Genomic DNA, 22623 nt, shown 5'->3' with positions numbered 1-22623 from the left:
AATCTTAGAGCCCCCACGTGCGCACTACACATCCTGTTCTAGTTTCAGTCACAAGCCCAGCCCCAGCATCCATGTCAGAGGCATAAAAGGGATGTGGCAGCAAGAACCCCACAGTCCCTGTGCCAGCCCTTCGGATCCTATGGAGTGTGCAGCCCCCTTTCCCAGCCCTGCAGTGATTACAGCAGCCGCCCTACAAATCCCCTTTCCCAGCCCCAGTGATTTCAGCTCTTCACCCACAAGCTTTATTTAACTGCCAGCTCTCTTCGTTAGCTCCAGCTGTGCCTTTCTCCATCTTCAGCGTGCAGGATCTTGGCCTTGGCTCCAGCTCTGCAACACTTCAGCTCGTGCCCCAGGGTGTCTAAGCCCACCCCAGAATCAATATCCCAGGTCTGAAGTGATTTCAGCTGCCACCCACCAATGCCCAGCCACTGTGCCTAGCCTGTATCATTTCAATTCAAAGCCCAGAACCCCGCTCTCAGCAATAGAATTCTTTTTCCATTTTCAGACACAATCCCAGCCTCACAGTGACTTTGCCCCCAGCCCCACAGGTGCCGTCGCAGACCGAGAACATATCACTGATTTGCCGGGATTTTCAGGCGCAATCTTAGAGCCCCCATGTGCGCACTACACATCCTGTTCTAGTTTCAGTCACAAGCCCAGCCCCAGCATCCATGTCACAGGCATAAAAGGGATGTGGCAGCAAGAACCCCACAGTCCCTGTGCCAGCCCTTCGGATCCTATGGAGTGTGCAGCCCCCTTTCCCAGCCCTGCAGTGATTACAGCAGCCGCCCTACAAATCCCCTTTCCCAGCCCCAGTGATTTCAGCTCTTCACCCACAAGCTTTATTTAACTGCCAGCTCTCTTCGTTAGCTCCAGCTGTGCCTTTCTCCATCTTCAGCGTGCAGGATCTTGGCCTTGGCTCCAGCTCTGCAACACTTCAGCTCGTGCCCCAGGGTGTCTAAGCCCACCCCAGAATCAATATCCCAGTTCTGAAGTGATTTCAGCTGCCACCCACCAATGTCCAGCCACTGTGCCTATGCTGTATTATTTCAATTCAAAGCCCAGAACCCCGCTCTCAGCAATAGAATTCTTTTTCCATTTTCAGACACAATCCCAGCCTCACAGTGACTTTGCCCCCAGCCCCACAGGTGCCGTCGCAGACCGAGAATATATCCCTGCATTGCCGGGATTTTCAGGGGAATCTTAGAGCCCCCACGTGCGCACTACACATCCTGTTCTAGTTTCAGTCACAAGCCCAGCCCCAGCATCCATGTCAGAGGCATAAAAGGGATGTGGCAGCAAGAACCCCACAGTCCCTGTGCCAGCCCTTCGGATCCTATGGAGTGTGCAGCCCCCTTTCCCAGCCCTGCAGTGATTACAGCAGCCGCCCTACAAATCCCCTTTCCCAGCCCCAGTGATTTCAGCTCTTCACCCACAAGCTTTATTTAACTGCCAGCTCTCTTCGTTAGCTCCAGCTGTGCCTTTCTCCATCTTCAGCGTGCAGGATCTTGGCCTTGGCTCCAGCTCTGCAACACTTCAGCTCGTGCCCCAGGGTGTCTAAGCCCACCCCAGAATCAATATCCCAGTTCCGAAGTGATTTCAGCTGCCACCCACCAATGCCCAGCCACTGTGCCTAGCCTGTATCATTTCAATTCAAAGCCCAGAACCCCGCTCTCAGCAATAGAATTCTTTTTCCATTTTCAGACACAATCCCAGCCTCACAGTGACTTTGCCCCCAGCCCCACAGGTGCCGTCGCAGACCGAGAACATATCCCTGCATTGCCGGGATTTTCAGGCGCAATCTTAGAGCCCCCACGTGCGCACTACACATCCTGTTCTAGTTTCAGTCACAAGCCCAGCCCCAGCATCCATGTCAGAGGCATAAAAGGGATGTGGCAGCAAGAACCCCACAGTCCCTGTGCCAGCCCTTCGGATCCTATGGAGTGTGCAGCCCCCTTTCCCAGCCCTGCAGTGATTACAGCAGCCGCCCTACAAATCCCCTTTCCCAGCCCCAGTGATTTCAGCTCTTCACCCACAAGCTTTATTTAACTGCCAGCTCTCTTCGTTAGCTCCAGCTGTGCCTTTCTCCATCTTCAGCGTGCAGGATCTTGGCCTTGGCTCCAGCTCTGCAACACTTCAGCTCGTGCCCCAGGGTGTCTAAGCCCACCCCAGAATCAATATCCCAGGTCTGAAGTGATTTCAGCTGCCACCCACCAATGCCCAGCCACTGTGCCTAGCCTGTATCATTTCAATTCAAAGCCCAGAACCCCGCTCTCAGCAATAGAATTCTTTTTCCATTTTCAGACACAATCCCAGCCTCACAGTGACTTTGCCCCCAGCCCCACAGGTGCCGTCGCAGACCGAGAACATATCACTGATTTGCCGGGATTTTCAGGCGCAATCTTAGAGCCCCCACGTGCGCACTACACATCCTGTTCTAGTTTCAGTCACAAGCCCAGCCCCAGCATCCATGTCAGAGGCATAAAAGGGATGTGGCAGCAAGAACCCCACAGTCCCTGTGCCAGCCCTTCGGATCCTATGGAGTGTGCAGCCCCCTTTCCCAGCCCTGCAGTGATTACAGCAGCCGCCCTACAAATCCCCTTTCCCAGCCCCAGTGATTTCAGCTCTTCACCCACAAGCTTTATTTAACTGCCAGCTCTCTTCGTTAGCTCCAGCTGTGCCTTTCTCCATCTTCAGCGTGCAGGATCTTGGCCTTGGCTCCAGCTCTGCAACACTTCAGCTCGTGCCCCAGGGTGTCTAAGCCCACCCCAGAATCAATATCCCAGTTCTGAAGTGATTTCAGCTGCCACCCACCAATGTCCAGCCACTGTGCCTATGCTGTATTATTTCAATTCAAAGCCCAGAACCCCGCTCTCAGCAATAGAATTCTTTTTCCATTTTCAGACACAATCCCAGCCTCACAGTGACTTTGCCCCCAGCCCCACAGGTGCCGTCGCAGACCGAGAATATATCCCTGCATTGCCGGGATTTTCAGGGGAATCTTAGAGCCCCCACGTGCGCACTACACATCCTGTTCTAGTTTCAGTCACAAGCCCAGCCCCAGCATCCATGTCAGAGGCATAAAAGGGATGTGGCAGCAAGAACCCCACAGTCCCTGTGCCAGCCCTTCGGATCCTATGGAGTGTGCAGCCCCCTTTCCCAGCCCTGCAGTGATTACAGCAGCCGCCCTACAAATCCCCTTTCCCAGCCCCAGTGATTTCAGCTCTTCACCCACAAGCTTTATTTAACTGCCAGCTCTCTTCGTTAGCTCCAGCTGTGCCTTTCTCCATCTTCAGCGTGCAGGATCTTGGCCTTGGCTCCAGCTCAGCAACACTTCAGCTCGTGCCCCAGGGTGTCTAAGCCCACCCCAGAATCAATATCCCAGTTCTGAAGTGATTTCAGCTGCCACCCACCAATGCCCAGCCACTGTGCCTAGCCTGTATCATTTCAATTCAAAGCCCAGAACCCCACTCTCAGCAATAGAATTCTTTTTCCATTTTCAGACACAATCCCAGCCTCACAGTGACTTTGCCCCCAGCCCCACAGGTGCCGTCGCAGACCGAGAACATATCCCTGCATTGCCGGGATTTTCAGGCGCAATCTTAGAGCCCCCACGTGCGCACTACACATCCTGTTCTAGTTTCAGTCACAAGCCCAGCCCCAGCATCCATGTCAGAGGCATAAAAGGGATGTGGCAGCAAGAACCCCACAGTCCCTGTGCCAGCCCTTCGGATCCTATGGAGTGTGCAGCCCCCTTTCCCAGCCCTGCAGTGATTACAGCAGCCGCCCTACAAATCCCCTTTCCCAGCCCCAGTGATTTCAGCTCTTCACCCACAAGCTTTATTTAACTGCCAGCTCTCTTCGTTAGCTCCAGCTGTGCCTTTCTCCATCTTCAGCGTGCAGGATCTTGGCCTTGGCTCCAGCTCTGCAACACTTCAGCTCGTGCCCCAGGGTGTCTAAGCCCACCCCAGAATCAATATCCCAGTTCTGAAGTGATTTCAGCTGCCACCCACCAATGTCCAGCCACTGTGCCTATGCTGTATTATTTCAATTCAAAGCCCAGAACCCCGCTCTCAGCAATAGAATTCTTTTTCCATTTTCAGACACAATCCCAGCCTCACAGTGACTTTGCCCCCAGCCCCACAGGTGCCGTCGCAGACCGAGAACATATCACTGATTTGCCGGGATTTTCAGGCGCAATCTTAGAGCCCCCATGTGCGCACTACACATCCTGTTCTAGTTTCAGTCACAAGCCCAGCCCCAGCATCCATGTCACAGGCATAAAAGGGATGTGGCAGCAAGAACCCCACAGTCCCTGTGCCAGCCCTTCGGATCCTATGGAGTGTGCAGCCCCCTTTCCCAGCCCTGCAGTGATTACAGCAGCCGCCCTACAAATCCCCTTTCCCAGCCCCAGTGATTTCAGCTCTTCACCCACAAGCTTTATTTAACTGCCAGCTCTCTTCGTTAGCTCCAGCTGTGCCTTTCTCCATCTTCAGCGTGCAGGATCTTGGCCTTGGCTCCAGCTCTGCAACACTTCAGCTCGTGCCCCAGGGTGTCTAAGCCCACCCCAGAATCAATATCCCAGGTCTGAAGTGATTTCAGCTGCCACCCACCAATGCCCAGCCACTGTGCCTAGCCTGTATCATTTCAATTCAAAGCCCAGAACCCCGCTCTCAGCAATAGAATTCTTTTTCCATTTTCAGACACAATCCCAGCCTCACAGTGACTTTGCCCCCAGCCCCACAGGTGCCGTCGCAGACCGAGAACATATCACTGATTTGCCGGGATTTTCAGGCGCAATCTTAGAGCCCCCACGTGCGCACTACACATCCTGTTCTAGTTTCAGTCACAAGCCCAGCCCCAGCATCCATGTCAGAGGCATAAAAGGGATGTGGCAGCAAGAACCCCACAGTCCCTGTGCCAGCCCTTCGGATCCTATGGAGTGTGCAGCCCCCTTTCCCAGCCCTGCAGTGATTACAGCAGCCGCCCTACAAATCCCCTTTCCCAGCCCCAGTGATTTCAGCTCTTCACCCACAAGCTTTATTTAACTGCCAGCTCTCTTCGTTAGCTCCAGCTGTGCCTTTCTCCATCTTCAGCGTGCAGGATCTTGGCCTTGGCTCCAGCTCTGCAACACTTCAGCTCGTGCCCCAGGGTGTCTAAGCCCACCCCAGAATCAATATCCCAGTTCTGAAGTGATTTCAGCTGCCACCCACCAATGTCCAGCCACTGTGCCTATGCTGTATTATTTCAATTCAAAGCCCAGAACCCCGCTCTCAGCAATAGAATTCTTTTTCCATTTTCAGACACAATCCCAGCCTCACAGTGACTTTGCCCCCAGCCCCACAGGTGCCGTCGCAGACCGAGAACATATCACTGATTTGCCGGGATTTTCAGGCGCAATCTTAGAGCCCCCATGTGCGCACTACACATCCTGTTCTAGTTTCAGTCACAAGCCCAGCCCCAGCATCCATGTCACAGGCATAAAAGGGATGTGGCAGCAAGAACCCCACAGTCCCTGTGCCAGCCCTTCGGATCCTATGGAGTGTGCAGCCCCCTTTCCCAGCCCTGCAGTGATTACAGCAGCCGCCCTACAAATCCCCTTTCCCAGCCCCAGTGATTTCAGCTCTTCACCCACAAGCTTTATTTAACTGCCAGCTCTCTTCGTTAGCTCCAGCTGTGCCTTTCTCCATCTTCAGCGTGCAGGATCTTGGCCTTGGCTCCAGCTCTGCAACACTTCAGCTCGTGCCCCAGGGTGTCTAAGCCCACCCCAGAATCAATATCCCAGTTCTGAAGTGATTTCAGCTGCCACCCACCAATGTCCAGCCACTGTGCCTATGCTGTATTATTTCAATTCAAAGCCCAGAACCCCGCTCTCAGCAATAGAATTCTTTTTCCATTTTCAGACACAATCCCAGCCTCACAGTGACTTTGCCCCCAGCCCCACAGGTGCCGTCGCAGACCGAGAATATATCCCTGCATTGCCGGGATTTTCAGGGGAATCTTAGAGCCCCCACGTGCGCACTACACATCCTGTTCTAGTTTCAGTCACAAGCCCAGCCCCAGCATCCATGTCAGAGGCATAAAAGGGATGTGGCAGCAAGAACCCCACAGTCCCTGTGCCAGCCCTTCGGATCCTATGGAGTGTGCAGCCCCCTTTCCCAGCCCTGCAGTGATTACAGCAGCCGCCCTACAAATCCCCTTTCCCAGCCCCAGTGATTTCAGCTCTTCACCCACAAGCTTTATTTAACTGCCAGCTCTCTTCGTTAGCTCCAGCTGTGCCTTTCTCCATCTTCAGCGTGCAGGATCTTGGCCTTGGCTCCAGCTCTGCAACACTTCAGCTCGTGCCCCAGGGTGTCTAAGCCCACCCCAGAATCAATATCCCAGGTCTGAAGTGATTTCAGCTGCCACCCACCAATGCCCAGCCACTGTGCCTAGCCTGTATTATTTCAATTCAAAGCCCAGAACCCCGCTCTCAGCAATAGAATTCTTTTTCCATTTTCAGACACAATCCCAGCCTCACAGTGACTTTGCCCCCAGCCCCACAGGTGCCGTCGCAGACCGAGAACATATCCCTGCATTGCCGGGATTTTCAGGCGCAATCTTAGAGCCCCCACGTGCGCACTACACATCCTGTTCTAGTTTCAGTCACAAGCCCAGCCCCAGCATCCATGTCAGAGGCATAAAAGGGATGTGGCAGCAAGAACCCCACAGTCCCTGTGCCAGCCCTTCGGATCCTATGGAGTGTGCAGCCCCCTTTCCCAGCCCTGCAGTGATTACAGCAGCCGCCCTACAAATCCCCTTTCCCAGCCCCAGTGATTTCAGCTCTTCACCCACAAGCTTTATTTAACTGCCAGCTCTCTTCGTTAGCTCCAGCTGTGCCTTTCTCCATCTTCAGCGTGCAGGATCTTGGCCTTGGCTCCAGCTCTGCAACACTTCAGCTCGTGCCCCAGGGTGTCTAAGCCCACCCCAGAATCAATATCCCAGTTCTGAAGTGATTTCAGCTGCCACCCACCAATGCCCAGCCACTGTGCCTAGCCTGTATCATTTCAATTCAAAGCCCAGAACCCCGCTCTCAGCAATAGAATTCTTTTTCCATTTTCAGACACAATCCCAGCCTCACAGTGACTTTGCCCCCAGCCCCACAGGTGCCGTCGCAGACCGAGAATATATCCCTGCATTGCCGGGATTTTCAGGCGCAATCTTAGAGCCCCCACGTGCGCACTACACATCCTGTTCTAGTTTCAGTCACAAGCCCAGCCCCAGCATCCATGTCAGAGGCATAAAAGGGATGTGGCAGCAAGAACCCCACAGTCCCTGTGCCAGCCCTTCGGATCCTATGGAGTGTGCAGCCCCCTTTCCCAGCCCTGCAGTGATTACAGCAGCCGCCCTACAAATCCCCTTTCCCAGCCCCAGTGATTTCAGTTCTTCACCCACAAGCTTTATTTAACTGCCAGCTCTCTTCGTTAGCTCCAGCTGTGCCTTTCTCCATCTTCAGCGTGCAGGATCTTGGCCTTGGCTCCAGCTCTGCAACACTTCAGCTCGTGCCCCAGGGTGTCTAAGCCCACCCCAGAATCAATATCCCAGTTCTGAAGTGATTTCAGCTGCCACCCACCAATGTCCAGCCACTGTGCCTAGCCTATATTATTTCAATTCAAAGCCCAGAACCCCGCTCTCAGCAATAGAATTCTTTTTCCATTTTCAGACACAATCCCAGCCTCACAGTAACTTTGCCCCCAGCCCCACAGGTGCCGTCGCAGACCGAGAACATATCACTGATTTGCCGGGATTTTCAGGCGCAATCTTAGAGCCCCCACGTGCGCACTACACATCCTGTTCTAGTTTCAGTCACAAGCCCAGCCCCAGCATCCATGTCAGAGGCATAAAAGGGATGTGGCAGCAAGAACCCCACAGTCCCTGTGCCAGCCCTTCGGATCCTATGGAGTGTGCAGCCCCCTTTCGCAGCCCTGCAGTGATTACAGCAGCCGCCCTACAAATCCCCTTTCCCAGCCCCAGTGATTTCAGCTCTTCACCCACAAGCTTTATTTAACTGCCAGCTCTCTTCGTCAGCTCCAGCTGTGCCTTTCTCCATCTTCAGCGTGCAGGATCTTGGCCTTGGCTCCAGCTCTGCAACACTTCAGCTCGTGCCCCAGGGTGTCTAAGCCCACCCCAGAATCAATATCCCAGTTCTGAAGTGATTTCAGCTGCCACCCACCAATGTCCAGCCACTGTGCCTATGCTGTATTATTTCAATTCAAAGCCCAGAACCCCGCTCTCAGCAATAGAATTCTTTTTCCATTTTCAGACACAATCCCAGCCCCACAGTCCATTTGCCAGCCCCACACTGACTTTGCCCCCAGCCCCACAGGTGCCGTCGCAGACCGAGAACATATCACTGATTTGCCGGGATTTTCAGGCGCAATCTTAGAGCCCCCATGTGCGCACTACACATCCTGTTCTAGTTTCAGTCACAAGCCCAGCCCCAGCATCCATGTCAGAGGCATAAAAGGGATGTGGCAGCAAGAACCCCACAGTCCCTGTGCCAGCCCTTCGGATCCTATGGAGTGTGCAGCCCCCTTTCCCAGCCCTGCAGTGATTACAGCAGCCGCCCTACAAATCCCCTTTCCCAGCCCCAGTGATTTCAGCTCTTCACCCACAAGCTTTATTTAACTGCCAGCTCTCTTCGTTAGCTCCAGCTGTGCCTTTCTCCATCTTCAGCGTGCAGGATCTTGGCCTTGGCTCCAGCTCTGCAACACTTCAGCTCGTGCCCCAGGGTGTCTAAGCCCACCCCAGAATCAATATCCCAGTTCTGAAGTGATTTCAGCTGCCACCCACCAATGCCCAGCCACTGTGCCTAGCCTATATTATTTCAATTCAAAGCCCAGAACCCCGCTCTCAGCAATAGAATTCTTTTTCCATTTTCAGACACAATCCCAGCCTCACAGTAACTTTGCCCCCAGCCCCACAGGTGCCGTCGCAGACCGAGAACATATCACTGATTTGCCGGGATTTTCAGGCGCAATCTTAGAGCCCCCACGTGCGCACTACACATCCTGTTCTAGTTTCAGTCACAAGCCCAGCCCCAGCATCCATGTCAGAGGCATAAAAGGGATGTGGCAGCAAGAACCCCACAGTCCCTGTGCCAGCCCTTCGGATCCTATGGAGTGTGCAGCCCCCTTTCGCAGCCCTGCAGTGATTACAGCAGCCGCCCTACAAATCCCCTTTCCCAGCCCCAGTGATTTCAGCTCTTCACCCACAAGCTTTATTTAACTGCCAGCTCTCTTCGTCAGCTCCAGCTGTGCCTTTCTCCATCTTCAGCGTGCAGGATCTTGGCCTTGGCTCCAGCTCTGCAACACTTCAGCTCGTGCCCCAGGGTGTCTAAGCCCACCCCAGAATCAATATCCCAGTTCTGAAGTGATTTCAGCTGCCACCCACCAATGTCCAGCCACTGTGCCTATGCTGTATTATTTCAATTCAAAGCCCAGAACCCCGCTCTCAGCAATAGAATTCTTTTTCCATTTTCAGACACAATCCCAGCCCCACAGTCCATTTGCCAGCCCCACACTGACTTTGCCCCCAGCCCCACAGGTGCCGTCGCAGACCGAGAACATATCCCTGCATTGCCGGGATTTTCAGGCGCAATGTTAGAGCCCCCACGTGCGCACTACACATCCTGTTCTAGTTTCAGTCACAAGCCCAGCCCCAGCATCCATGTCAGAGGCATAAAAGGGATGTGGCAGCAAGAACTCCACAGTCCCTGTGCCAGCCCTTCGGATCCTATGGAGTGTGCAGCCCCCTTTCCCAGCCCTGCAGTGATTACAGCAGCCGCCCTACAAATCCCCTTTCCCAGCCCCAGTAATTTCAGCTCTTCAACCACAAGCTTTATTTAACTGCCAGCTCTCTTCATTAGCTCCAGCTGTGCCTTTCTCCATCTTCAGCGTGCAGGATCTTGGCCTTGGCTCCAGCTCTGCAACACTTCAGCTTGTGCCCCAGGGTGTCTAAGCCCACCCCAGAATCAATATCCCAGTTCTGAAGTGATTTCAGCTGCCACCCACCAATGCCCAGCCACTGTGCCTAGACTATATTATTTCAATTCTAAGCCCAGAACCCCGCTCTCAGCAATAGAATTCTTTTTCCATTTTCAGACACAATCCCAGCCTCACAGTGACTTTGCCCCCAGCCCCACAGGTGCCGTTGCAGACCGAGAACATATCCCTGCATTGCCGGGATTTTCAGGCGCAATGTTAGAGCCCCCACATGCGCACTACACATCCTGTTCTAGTTTCAGTCACAAGCCCAGCCCCAGCATCCATGTCAGAGGCATAAAAGGGATGTGGCAGCAAGAACCCCACAGTCCCTGTGCCAGCCCTTCGGATCCTATGGAGTGTGCAGCCCCCTTTCCCAGCCCTGCAGTGATTACAGCAGCCGCCCTACAAATCCCCTTTCCCAGCCCCAGTGATTTCAGCTCTTCACCCACAAGCTTTATTTAACTGCCAGCTCTCTTCGTTAGCTCCAGCTGTGCCTTTCTCCATCTTCAGCGTGCAGGATCTTGGCCTTGGCTCCAGCTCTGCAACACTTCAGCTCGTGCCCCAGGGTGTCTAAGCCCACCCCAGAATCAATATCCCAGTTCTGAAGTGATTTCAGCTGCCACCCACCAATGCCCAGCCACTGTGCCTAGCCTGTATCATTTCAATTCAAAGCCCAGAACCCCGCTCTCAGCAATAGAATTCTTTTTCCATTTTCAGACACAATCCCAGCCTCACAGTGACTTTGCCCCCAGCCCCACAGGTGCCGTCGCAGACCGAGAATATATCCCTGCATTGCCGGGATTTTCAGGCGCAATCTTAGAGCCCCCACGTGCGCACTACACATCCTGTTCTAGTTTCAGTCACAAGCCCAGCCCCAGCATCCATGTCAGAGGCATAAAAGGGATGTGGCAGCAAGAACCCCACAGTCCCTGTGCCAGCCCTTCGGATCCTATGGAGTGTGCAGCCCCCTTTCCCAGCCCTGCAGTGATTACAGCAGCCGCCCTACAAATCCCCTTTCCCAGCCCCAGTGATTTCAGCTCTTCACCCACAAGCTTTATTTAACTGCCAGCTCTCTTCGTTAGCTCCAGCTGTGCCTTTCTCCATCTTCAGCGTGCAGGATCTTGGCCTTGGCTCCAGCTCTGCAACACTTCAGCTCGTGCCCCAGGGTGTCTAAGCCCACCCCAGAATCAATATCCCAGTTCTGAAGTGATTTCAGCTGCCACCCACCAATGTCCAGCCACTGTGCCTAGCCTATATTATTTCAATTCTAAGCCCAGAACCCCGCTCTCAGCAATAGAATTCTTTTTCCATTTTCAGACACAATCCCAGCCTCACAGTGACTTTGCCCCCAGCCCCACAGGTGCCGTCGCAGACCGAGAACATATCACTGATTTGCCGGGATTTTCAGGCGCAATCTTAGAGCCCCCACGTGCGCACTACACATCCTGCTCTAGTTTCAGTCACAAGCCCAGCCCCAGCATCCATGTCAGAGGCATAAAAGGGATGTGGCAGCAAGAACCCCACAGTCCCTGTGCCAGCCCTTCGGATCCTATGGAGTGTGCAGCCCCCTTTCCCAGCCCTGCAGTGATTACAGCGGCCGCCCTACAAATCCCCTTTCCCAGCCCCAGTGATTTCAGCTCTTCACCCACAAGCTTTATTTAACTGCCAGCTCTCTTCGTTAGCTCCAGCTGTGCCTTTCTCCATCTTCAGCGTGCAGGATCTTGGCCTTGGCTCCAGCTCTGCAACACTTCAGCTCGTGCCCCAGGGTGTCTAAGCCCACCCCAGAATCAATATCCCAGTTCTGAAGTGATTTCAGCTGCCACCCACCAATGCCCAGCCACTGTGCCTAGCCTATATTATTTCAATTCAAAGCCCAGAACCCCGCTCTCAGCAATAGAATTCTTTTTCCATTTTCAGACACAATCCCAGCCTCACAGTGACTTTGCCCCCAGCCCCACAGGTGCCGTCGCAGACCGAGAACATATCACTGATTTGCCGGGATTTTCAGGCGCAATCTTAGAGCCCCCACGTGCGCACTACACATCCTGTTCTAGTTTCAGTCACAAGCCCAGCCCCAGCATCCATGTCAGAGGCATAAAAGGGATGTGGCAGCAAGAACCCCACAGTCCCTGTGCCAGCCCTTCGGATCCTATGGAGTGTGCAGCCCCCTTTCGCAGCCCTGCAGTGATTACAGCAGCCGCCCTACAAATCCCCTTTCCCAGCCCCAGTGATTTCAGCTCTTCACCCACAAGCTTTATTTAACTGCCAGCTCTCTTCGTCAGCTCCAGCTGTGCCTTTCTCCATCTTCAGCGTGCAGGATCTTGGCCTTGGCTCCAGCTCTGCAACACTTCAGCTCGTGCCCCAGGGTGTCTAAGCCCACCCCACCATCAATATCCCAGTTCCGAAGTGATTTCAGCTGCCACCCACCAATGCCCAGCCACTGTGCCTAGCCTGTATCATTTCAATTCAAAGCCCAGAATCCCGCTCTCAGCAATAGAATTCTTTTTCCATTTTCAGACACAATCCCAGCCCCACAGTCCATTTGCCAGCCCCACACTGACTTTGCCCCCAGCCCCACAGGTGCCGTCGCAGACCGAGAACATATCCCTGCATTGCCGGGATTTTCAGGCGCAATGTTAGAGCCCCCACGTGCGCACTACACATCCTGTTCTAGTTTCAGTCACAAGCCCAGCCCCAGCATCCATGTCAGAGGCATAAAAGGGATGTGGCAGCAAGAACTCCACAGTCCCTGTGCCAGCCCTTCGGATCCTATGGAGTGTGCAGCCCCCTTTCGCAGCCCTGCAGTGATTACAGCAGCCGCCCTACAAATCCCCTTTCCCAGCCCCAGTAATTTCAGCTCTTCAACCACAAGCTTTATTTAACTGCCAGCTCTCTTCATTAGCTCCAGCTGTGCCTTTCTCCATCTTCAGCGTGCAGGATCTTGGCCTTGGCTCCAGCTCTGCAACACTTCAGCTTGTGCCCCAGGGTGTCTAAGCCCACCCCAGAATCAATATCCCAGTTCTGAAGTGATTTCAGCTGCCACCCACCAATGCCCAGCCACTGTGCCTAGACTATATTATTTCAATTCTAAGCCCAGAACCCCGCTCTCAGCAATAGAATTCTTTTTCCATTTTCAGACACAATCCCAGCCTCACAGTGACTTTGCCCCCAGCCCCACAGGTGCCGTTGCAGACCGAGAACATATCCCTGCATTGCCGGGATTTTCAGGCGCAATCTTAGAGCCCCCACGTGCGCACTACACATCCTGCTCTAGTTTCAGTCACAAGCCCAGCCCCAGCATCCATGTCAGAGGCATAAAAGGGATGTGGCAGCAAGAACCCCACAGTCCCTGTGCCAGCCCTTTGGATCCTATGGAGTGTGCAGCCCCCTTTCGCAGCCCTGCAGTGATTACAGCAGCCGCCCTACAAATCCCCTTTCCCAGCCCCAGTGATTTCAGCTCTTCACCCACAAGCTTTATTTAACTGCCAGCTCTCTTCTTTAGCTCCAGCTGTGCCTTTCTCCATCTTCAGCGTGCAGGATCTTGGCCTTGGCTCCAGCTCTGCAACACTTCAGCTCGTGCCCCAGGGTGTCTAAGCCCACCCCAGAATCAATATCCCAGTTCTGAAGTGATTTCAGCTGCCACCCACCAATGCCCAGCCACTGTGCCTAGCCTATATTATTTCAATTCAAAGCCCAGAACCCCGCTCTCAGCAATAGAATTCTTTTTCCATTTTCAGACACAATCCCAGCCTCACAGTGACTTTGCCCCCAGCCCCACAGGTGCCGTCGCAGACCGAGAACATATCCCTGCATTGCCGGGATTTTCAGGCGCAATCTTAGAGCGCCCACGTGCGCACTACGCATCCTGTTCTAGTTTCAGTCACAAGCCCAGCCCCAGCATCCATGTCAGAGGCATAAAAGGGATGTGGCAGCAAGAACCCCACAGTCCCTGTGCCAGCCCTTCAGATCCTATGGAGTGTGCAGCCCCCTTTCCCAGCCCTGCAGTGATTACAGCAGCCGCCCTACAAATCCCCTTTCCCAGCCCCAGTGATTTCAGCTCTTCACCCACAAGCTTTATTTAACTGCCAGCTCTCTTCGTTAGCTCCAGCTGTGCCTTTCTCCATCTTCAGCGTGCAGGATCTTGGCCTTGGCTCCAGCTCTGCAACACTTCAGCTCGTGCCCCAGGGTGTCTAAGCCCACCCCACCATCAATATCCCAGTTCCGAAGTGATTTCAGCTGCCACCCACCAATGCCCAGCCACTGTGCCTAGCCTATATTATTTCAATTCAAAGCCCAGAACCCCGCTCTCAGCAATAGAATTCTTTTTCCATTTTCAGACACAATCCCAGCCTCACAGTGACTTTGCCCCCAGCCCCACAGGTGCCGTCGCAGACCGAGAACATATCACTGCATTGCCGGGATTTTCAGGCGCAATCTTAGAGCCCCCACGTGCGCACTACGCATCCTGTTCTAGTTTCAGTCACAAGCCCAGCCCCAGCATCCATGTCAGAGGCATAAAAGGGATGTGGCAGCAAGAACCCCACAGTCCCTGTGCCAGCCCTTCAGATCCTATGGAGTGTGCAGCCCCCTTTCCCAGCCCTGCAGTGATTACAGCAGCCGCCCTACAAATCCCCTTTCCCAGCCCCAGTGATTTCAGCTCTTCACCCACAAGCTTTATTTAACTGCCAGCTCTCTTCGTTAGCTCCAGCTGTGCCTTTCTCCATCTTCAGCGTGCAGGATCTTGGCCTTGGCTCCAGCTCTGCAACACTTCAGCTCGTGCCCCAGGGTGTCTAAGCCCACCCCACCATCAATATCCCAGTTCCGAAGTGATTTCAGCTGCCACCCACCAATGCCCAGCCACTGTGCCTAGCCTATATTATTTCAATTCAAAGCCCAGAACCCCGCTCTCAGCAATAGAATTCTTTTTCCATTTTCAGACACAATCCCAGCCTCACAGTGACTTTGCCCCCAGCCCCACAGGTGCCGTCGCAGACCGAGAACATATCCCTGCATTGCCGGGATTTTCAGGCGCAATCTTAGAGCGCCCACGTGCGCACTACGCATCCTGTTCTAGTTTCAGTCACAAGCCCAGCCCCAGCATCCATGTCAGAGGCATAAAAGGGATGTGGCAGCAAGAACCCCACAGTCCCTGTGCCAGCCCTTCAGATCCTATGGAGTGTGCAGCCCCCTTTCCCAGCCCTGCAGTGATTACAGCAGCCGCCCTACAAATCCCCTTTCCCAGCCCCAGTGATTTCAGCTCTTCACCCACAAGCTTTATTTAACTGCCAGCTCTCTTCGTTAGCTCCAGCTGTGCCTTTCTCCATCTTCAGCGTGCAGGATCTTGGCCTTGGCTCCAGCTCTGCAACACTTCAGCTCGTGCCCCAGGGTGTCTAAGCCCACCCCACCATCAATATCCCAGTTCTGAAGTGATTTCAGCTGCCACCCACCAATGTCCAGCCACTGTGCCTAGCCTATATTATTTCAATTCAAAGCCCAGAACCCCGCTCTCAGCAATAGAATTCTTTTTCCATTTTCAGACACAATCCCAGCCTCACAGTGACTTTGCCCCCAGCCCCACAGGTGCCGTCGCAGACCGAGAACATATCCCTGCATTGCCGGGATTTTCAGGCGCAATCTTAGAGCCCCCACGTGCGCACTACACATCCTGTTCTAGTTTCAGTCACAAGCCCAGCCCCAGCATCCATGTCAGAGGCATAAAAGGGATGTGGCAGCAAGAACCCCACAGTCCCTGTGCCAGCCCTTCGGATCCTATGGAGTGTGCAGCCCCCTTTCCCAGCCCTGCAGTGATTACAGCAGCCGCCCTACAAATCCCCTTTCCCAGCCCCAGTGATTTCAGCTCTTCACCCACAAGCTTTATTTAACTGCCAGCTCTCTTCGTTAGCTCCAGCTGTGCCTTTCTCCATCTTCAGCGTGCAGGATCTTGGCCTTGGCTCCAGCTCTGCAACACTTCAGCTCGTGCCCCAGGGTGTCTAAGCCCACCCCAGAATCAATATCCCAGTTCTGAAGTGATTTCAGCTGCCACCCACCAATGTCCAGCCACTGTGCCTATGCTGTATTATTTCAATTCAAAGCCCAGAACCCCGCTCTCAGCAATAGAATTCTTTTTCCATTTTCAGACACAATCCCAGCCTCACAGTGACTTTGCCCCCAGCCCCACAGGTGCCGTCGCAGACCGAGAACATATCCCTGCATTGCCGGGATTTTCAGGCGCAATGTTAGAACCCCCACGTGCGCACTACACATCCTGTTCTAGTTTCAGTCACAAGCCCAGCCCCAGCATCCATGTCAGAGGCATAAAAGGGATGTGGCAGCAAGAACCCCACAGTCCCTGTGCCAGCCCTTCGGATCCTATGGAGTGTGCAGCCCCCTTTCCCAGCCCTGCAGTGATTACAGCAGCCGCCCTACAAATCCCCTTTCCCAGCCCCAGTGATTTCAGCTCTTCACCCACAAGCTTTATTTAACTGCCAGCTCTCTTCGTTAGCTCCAGCTGTGCCTTTCTCCATCTTCAGCGTGCAGGATCTTGGCCTTGGCTCCAGCTCTGCAACACTTCAGCTCGTGCCCCAGGGTGTCTAAGCCCACCCCACCATCAATATCCCAGTTCCGAAGTGATTTCAGCTGCCACCCACCAATGCCCAGCCACTGTGCCTAGCCTATATTATTTCAATTCAAAGCCCAGAACCCCGCTCTCAGCAATAGAATTCTTTTTCCATTTTCAGACACAATCCCAGCCTCACAGTGACTTTGCCCCCAGCCCCACAGGTGCCGTCGCAGACCGAGAACATATCCCTGCATTGCCGGGATTTTCAGGCGCAATCTTAGAGCCCCCATGTGCGCACTACACATCCTGTTCTAGTTTCAGTCACAAGCCCAGCCCCAGCATCCATGTCAGAGGCATAAAAGGGATGTGGCAGCAAGAACCCCACAGTCCCTGTGCCAGCCCTTCGGATCCTATGGAGTGTGCAGCCCCCTTTCCCAGCCCTGCACTTATTACACCAGCCACCCTACAAATCCCCTTTCCCAGCCCCAGTGATTTCAGCTCTTCACCCACAAGCTTTATTTAACTGCCAGCTCTCTTCTTTAGCTCCAGCTGTGCCTTTCTCCATCTTCAGCGTGCAGGATCTTGGCCTTGGCTGCAGCTCTGCAACACTTCAGCTCGTGCCCCAGGGTGTCTAAGCCCACCCCAGAATCAATATCCCAGTTCCGAAGTGATTTCAGCTGCCACCCACCAATGCCCAGCCACTGTGCCTAGCCTGTATCATTTCAATTCAAAGCCCAGAACCCCGCTCTCAGCAATAGAATTCTTTTTCCATTTTCAGACACAATCCCAGCCTCACAGTGACTTTGCCCCCAGCCCCACAGTTGCCGTCGCAGACCGAGAACATATCCCTGCATTGCCGGGATTTTCAGGCGCAATCTTAGAGCCCCCACGTGCGCACTACACATCCTGTTCTAGTTTCAGTCACAAGCCCAGCCCCAGCATCCATGTCAGAGGCATAAAAGGGATGTGGCAGCAAGAACCCCACAGTCCCTGTGCCAGCCCTTCAGATCCTATGGAGTGTGCAGCCCCCTTTCCCAGCCCTGCAGTGATTACAGCAGCCGCCCTACAAATCCCCTTTCCCAGCCCCAGTGATTTCAGCTCTTCACCCACAAGCTTTATTTAACTGTCAGCTCTCTTCGTTAGCTCCAGCTGTGCCTTTCTCCATCTTCAGCGTGCAGGATCTTGGCCTTGGCTCCAGCTCTGCAACACTTCAGCTCGTGCCCCAGGGTGTCTAAGCCCACCCCAGAATCAATATCCCAGTTCTAAAGTGATTTCAGCTGCCACCCACCAATGTCCAGCCACTGTGCCTATGCTGTATTATTTCAATTCAAAGCCCAGAACCCCGCTCTCAGCAATAGAATTCTTTTTCCATTTTCAGACACAATCCCAGCCTCACAGTGACTTTGCCCCCAGCCCCACAGGTGCCGTCGCAGACCGAGAACATATCACTGATTTGCCGGGATTTTCAGGCGCAATGTTAGAGCCCCCACATGCGCACTACACATCCTGTTCTAGTTTCAGTCACAAGCCCAGCCCCAGCATCCATGTCAGAGGCATAAAAGGGATGTGGCAGCAAGAACCCCACAGTCCCTGTGCCAGCCCTTCGGATCCTATGGAGTGTGCAGCCCCCTTTCCCAGCCCTGCAGTGATTACAGCAGCCGCCCTACAAATCCCCTTTCCCAGCCCCAGTGATTTCAGCTCTTCACCCACAAGCTTTATTTAACTGCCAGCTCTCTTCGTTAGCTCCAGCTGTGCCTTTCTCCATCTTCAGCGTGCAGGATCTTGGCCTTGGCTCCAGCTCTGCAACACTTCAGCTCGTGCCCCAGGGTGTCTAAGCCCACCCCACCATCAATATCCCAGTTCCGAAGTGATTTCAGCTGCCACCCACCAATGCCCAGCCACTGTGCCTAGCCTATATTATTTCAATTCAAAGCCCAGAACCCCGCTCTCAGCAATAGAATTCTTTTTCCATTTTCAGACACAATCCCAGCCTCACAGTGACTTTGCCCCCAGCCCCACAGGTGCCGTCGCAGACCGAGAACATATCCCTGCATTGCCGGGATTTTCAGGCGCAATCTTAGAGCGCCCACGTGCGCACTACGCATCCTGTTCTAGTTTCAGTCACAAGCCCAGCCCCAGCATCCATGTCAGAGGCATAAAAGGGATGTGGCAGCAAGAATCCCACAGTCCCTGTGCCAGCCCTTCAGATCCTATGGAGTGTGCAGCCCCCTTTCCCAGCCCTGCAGTGATTACAGCAGCCGCCCTACAAATCCCCTTTCCCAGCCCCAGTGATTTCAGCTCTTCACCCACAAGCTTTATTTAACTGCCAGCTCTCTTCGTTAGCTCCAGCTGTGCCTTTCTCCATCTTCAGCGTGCAGGATCTTGGCCTTGGCTCCAGCTCTGCAACACTTCAGCTCGTGCCCCAGAGTGTCTAAGCCCACCCCAGAATCAATATCCCAGTTCTGAAGTGATTTCAGCTGCCACCCACCAATGCCCAGCCACTGTGCCTAGCCTGTATCATTTCAATTCAAAGCCCAGAACCCCGCTCTCAGCAATAGAATTCTTTTTCCATTTTCAGACACAATCCCAGCCTCACAGTGACTTTGCCCCCAGCCCCACAGTTGCCGTCGCAGACCGAGAACATATCCCTGCATTGCCGGGATTTTCAGGCGCAATCTTAGAGCCCCCACGTGCGCACTACACATCCTGTTCTAGTTTCAGTCACAAGCCCAGCCCCAGCATCCATGTCAGAGGCATAAAAGGGATGTGGCAGCAAGAACCCCACAGTCCCTGTGCCAGCCCTTCAGATCCTATGGAGTGTGCAGCCCCCTTTCCCAGCCCTGCAGTGATTACAGCAGCCGCCCTACAAATCCCCTTTCCCAGCCCCAGTGATTTCAGCTCTTCACCCACAAGCTTTATTTAACTGCCAGCTCTCTTCATTAGCTCCAGCTGTGCCTTTCTCCATCTTCAGCGTGCAGGATCTTGGCCTTGGCTGCAGCTCTGCAACACTTCAGCTCGTGCCCCAGGGTGTCTAAGCCCACCCCACCATCAATATCCCAGTTCTGAAGTGATTTCAGCTGCCATCCACCAATGCCCAGCCACTGTGCCTAGCCTATATTATTTCAATTCAAAGCCCAGAACCCCGCTCTCAGCAATAGAATTCTTTTTCCATTTTCAGACACAATCCCAGCCTCACAGTGACTTTGCCCCCAGCCCCACAGGTGCCGTCGCAGACCGAGAACATATCACTGATTTGCCGGGATTTTCAGGCGCAATGTTAGAGCCCCCACATGCGCACTACACATCCTGTTCTAGTTTCAGTCACAAGCCCAGCCCCAGCATCCATGTCAGAGGCATAAAAGGGATGTGGCAGCAAGAACCCCACAGTCCCTGTGCCAGCCCTTCGGATCCTATGGAGTGTGCAGCCCCCTTTCCCAGCCCTGCAGTGATTACAGCAGCCGCCCTACAAATCCCCTTTCCCAGCCCCAGTGATTTCAGCTCTTCACCCACAAGCTTTATTTAACTGCCAGCTCTCTTCGTTAGCTCCAGCTGTGCCTTTCTCCATCTTCAGCGTGCAGGATCTTGGCCTTGGCTCCAGCTCTGCAACACTTCAGCTCGTGCCCCAGAGTGTCTAAGCCCACCCCAGAATCAATATCCCAGTTCTGAAGTGATTTCAGCTGCCACCCACCAATGTCCAGCCACTGTGCCTATGCTGTATTATTTCAATTCAAAGCCCAGAACCCCGCTCTCAGCAATAGAATTCTTTTTCCATTTTCAGACACAATCCCAGCCTCACAGTGACTTTGCCCCCAGCCCCACAGGTGCCGTCGCAGACCGAGAACATATCACTGATTTGCCGGGATTTTCAGGCGCAATCTTAGAGCCCCCACGTGCGCACTACGCATCCTGTTCTAGTTTCAGTCACAAGCCCAGCCCCAGCATCCATGTCAGAGGCATAAAAGGGATGTGGCAGCAAGAACCCCACAGTCCCTGTGCCAGCCCTTCGGATCCTATGGAGTGTGCAGCCCCCTTTCCCAGCCCTGCACTTATTACAGCAGCCACCCTACAAATCCCCTTTCCCAGCCCCAGTGATTTCAGCTCTTCACCCACAAGCTTTATTTAACTGCCAGCTCTCTTCTTTAGCTCCAGCTGTGCCTTTCTCCATCTTCAGCGTGCAGGATCTTGGCCTTGGCTGCAGCTCTGCAACACTTCAGCTCGTGCCCCAGGGTGTCTAAGCCCACCCCAGAATCAATATCCCAGTTCTGAAGTGATTTCAGCTGCCACCCACCAATGCCCAGCCACTGTGCCTAGCCTGTATCATTTCAATTCAAAGCCCAGAACCCCGCTCTCAGCAATAGAATTCTTTTTCCATTTTCAGACACAATCCCAGCCTCACAGTGACTTTGCCCCCAGCCCCACAGGTGCCGTCGCAGACCGAGAACATATCACTGATTTGCCGGGATTTTCAGGCGCAATCTTAGAGCCCCCATGTGCGCACTACACATCCTGTTCTAGTTTCAGTCACAAGCCCAGCCCCAGCATCCATGTCAGAGGCATAAAAGGGATGTGGCAGCAAGAACCCCACAGTCCCTGTGCCAGCCCTTCGGATCCTATGGAGTGTGCAGCCCCCTTTCCCAGCCCTGCAGTGATTACAGCAGCCGCCCTACAAATCCCCTTTCCCAGCCCCAGTGATTTCAGCTCTTCACCCACAAGCTTTATTTAACTGCCAGCTCTCTTCGTTAGCTCCAGCTGTGCCTTTCTCCATCTTCAGCGTGCAGGATCTTGGCCTTGGCTCCAGCTCTGCAACACTTCAGCTCGTGCCCCAGAGTGTCTAAGCCCACCCCAGAATCAATATCCCAGTTCTGAAGTGATTTCAGCTGCCACCCACCAATGTCCAGCCACTGTGCCTATGCTGTATTATTTCAATTCAAAGCCCAGAACCCCGCTCTCAGCAATAGAATTCTTTTTCCATTTTCAGACACAATCCCAGCCTCACAGTGACTTTGCCCCCAGCCCCACAGGTGCCGTCGCAGACCGAGAACATATCACTGATTTGCCGGGATTTTCAGGCGCAATCTTAGAGCGCCCACGTGCGCACTACGCATCCTGTTCTAGTTTCAGTCACAAGCCCAGCCCCAGCATCCATGTCAGAGGCATAAAAGGGATGTGGCAGCAAGAACCCCACAGTCCCTGTGCCAGCCCTTCGGATCCTATGGAGTGTGCAGCCCCCTTTCCCAGCCCTGCAGTGATTACAGCAGCCGCCCTACAAATCCCCTTTCCCAGCCCCAGTGATTTCAGCTCTTCACCCACAAGCTTTATTTAACTGCCAGCTCTCTTCGTTAGCTCCAGCTGTGCCTTTCTCCATCTTCAGCGTGCAGGATCTTGGCCTTGGCTCCAGCTCTGCAACACTTCAGCTCGTGCCCCAGGGTGTCTAAGCCCACCCCACCATCAATATCCCAGTTCCGAAGTGATTTCAGCTGCCACCCACCAATGCCCAGCCACTGTGCCTATGCTGTATTATTTCAATTCAAAGCCCAGAACCCCGCTCTCAGCAATAGAATTCTTTTTCCATTTTCAGACACAATCCCAGCCTCACAGTGACTTTGCCCCCAGCCCCACAGGTGCCGTCGCAGACCGAGAACATATCACTGCATTGCCGGGATTTTCAGGCGCAATCTTAGAGCCCCCATGTGCGCACTACACATCCTGTTCTAGTTTCAGTCACAAGCCCAGAGGCATAAAAGGGATGTGGCAGCAAGAACTCCACAGTCCCTGTGCCAGCCCTTCGGATCCTATGGAGTGTGCAGCCCCCTTTCCCAGCCCTGCAGTGATTACAGCAGCCGCCCTACAAATCCCCTTTCCCAGCCCCAGTGATTTCAGCTCTTCACCCACAAGCTTTATTTAACTGCCAGCTCTCTTCGTTAGCTCCAGCTGTGCCTTTCTCCATCTTCAGCGTGCAGGATCTTGGCCTTGGCTGCAGCTCTGCAACACTTCAGCTCGTGCCCCAGGGTGTCTAAGCCCACCCCACCATCAATATCC

This window comes from Lonchura striata, chromosome 7 (assembly GCF_046129695.1).
Source record: "Lonchura striata isolate bLonStr1 chromosome 7, bLonStr1.mat, whole genome shotgun sequence".
Taxonomy (NCBI): domain Eukaryota; kingdom Metazoa; phylum Chordata; class Aves; order Passeriformes; family Estrildidae; genus Lonchura; species Lonchura striata.
This window is presented reverse-complemented; position numbering follows the sequence as displayed.